Genomic DNA, 2009 nt, shown 5'->3' with positions numbered 1-2009 from the left:
ATAGTAAATTTAAATAGAAATTTATGAGTATTATGGCAGTTATAAAGTCTTAATGTGACTGATGCACAGACATACTCCAAAACTGTTTTTTTTCTATTACATAGAAATAAGTATAAGATCATTGAAAAGAACTGTCCTGGGGAGAGGGGACACTGAGGGCCTGAGAAGCAAACTGCGCCTCCAAGTGGTTTGAACTTTGAGCTTCTTGTAGTCCTGATGAACAGTTTTAGTTTCCTCAGGTTTATGACACTTGAAACTTCAATAGTTGAAGGTTTATGCACTTTGGGACCAGTCAACACCGCAGAGTTCAAAGTACTAAGAGACAAGAGATCAAAATGGCTTCCAGAGGAAAGACAGAGACAAGCAAATTAAAGCAGAATTTAGAAGAACGGTTGGATAGAGTAATGCAGCAATTACAAGATTTGGAGGAATGCAGAGAGGAACTTGATACAGATGACTATGAAGAAACCACAACAGGAAACTCTGGAACAACTAAGTGAATTTACTGATTCACTGAAGAAAATTATGCCCAGAAATATGACTTTGGTAGATGAGCTAAGTTGAATGTAACTGGGCTAACCAGGCAGCTATCAGCCAGGCCTTTCAAACCCCGGAGGTCATCAGATTACTTGCAAAGAAACAACCACGTCAGCTTCAGACAAGGTTAGTAGAGATGGATAGAGATCTCATGGTGAGAAAGCTGGAAAGAGTCCTCTACACTCAACAGAAAGTGGAGATAACTAACAGCTCTCAGGACACTTGGAGAGAAGCTAACTGCAGATAACAAGACCTTCTTGTCAGCAGATGCAGGTGCTCTACTCAGCCAGTTTGAGAAAGTCTCTAGACTTTGGCTCTGGAGACAAGGTTCTTGCATTGGCAAGCTCTGAGGCTGAAAAAACAAAAAAGTGACATGGTGTGGAAGCTTGGCACATGGAGCTCATTCTTGCTGCAAATGGCCATTTGTCTTCTAGGGATTTTGAATCATTGCAAAGAAATCAAGAGATTCTTGAAATGCATTGATAACCTAAGAAAAGGTGACAGAAAAACATACTTGTGGCTTCTGGTTATACTCTTCATCATTCTGCTTTGTGTAGGGCTGCCTGCCTGAGTGATCCGAGATTTGTTGGGATGAGGGACCCATTGGGCCTTATTCATTATGTCTTGTGGGTTTGAGAGAGAACAGAAAACAGTTTCTCTGCTTGTTTTTATTAAGCCTCCTTGTTGTTTTTGTTTGTTTTAAGCCTCCTTGTTTTTTGTTTTTCTTTTTTTTTTAAGATTTTATTTATTTGAGAGAGAGAGAGAGCACAAGCAGGCGGAGGGTCAGAGGGAGAAGGAGAAGCAGACTCCCCACCAAGCAGGGAGCCCGATGCGGGGCTTGATCCCAGGACCCTGAGATCATGACCTGAGCCGAAGGCAGACGCTTCACGACTGAGCCACCCAGGTGCCCCAAGCCTCCTTGTTTTTAAGTGCTGATAATAAATGAGAAAATATGAACTAAAAAAAAAAAAAAAAAGAACCATCCTGGTAACCTGGTAATGAGGTGATAATACTACTCTCATGACAACTTGCCAGATACTATTCTTTTTTTTTTTTTTTTAAGATTTTATTTTTTTAAGTAATCTCTACATCCAATGTGGGGTTTGGACTCATGACCCTGCAATCAAGAGTTGCATGCTCCACCAACTGAGCCAGCCTGGCACCCCCATCAGATACTATTCTAAATATTGTTCATATATTAATCCATTTAATCTCACTGCAACCCTGTGTAGTAGACTCTATTATTAGACTCAGTTTACAATTGAGAAAACCAAGGTTCTCAAACTTTCTTTTTCTTGATTAACTGTGGTCTTATTGTCTTACTAATTTTTTCATGGTAACTCACACCAAAAGAAATACTTAATAATTCCATTCATTAAGTTGTTAGATCCAAATACCATTTTTTTTTTTTTTTGGAGAGAGAGAGAGCATGTGCGAACAGGAGAAGGGGTAGAGGGAGAGGCAGAGAGAAT

The 2009-nt window shown here is 39.9% G+C and overlaps 1 pseudogene; it reads left to right on the top strand.

The window, feature by feature from the left end:
* Positions 1 to 216: 216 nt before the first annotated feature.
* On the top strand, positions 217 to 909 carry LOC118543620 (protein LZIC-like; annotated as a pseudogene).
* The last annotated feature ends 1100 nt before the right edge of the window (positions 910 to 2009 follow it).

Source organism: Halichoerus grypus, chromosome 2 (genome assembly GCF_964656455.1).
Source record: "Halichoerus grypus chromosome 2, mHalGry1.hap1.1, whole genome shotgun sequence".
Classification (NCBI taxonomy): domain Eukaryota; kingdom Metazoa; phylum Chordata; class Mammalia; order Carnivora; family Phocidae; genus Halichoerus; species Halichoerus grypus.
This window is presented reverse-complemented; position numbering and strand designations above follow the sequence as displayed.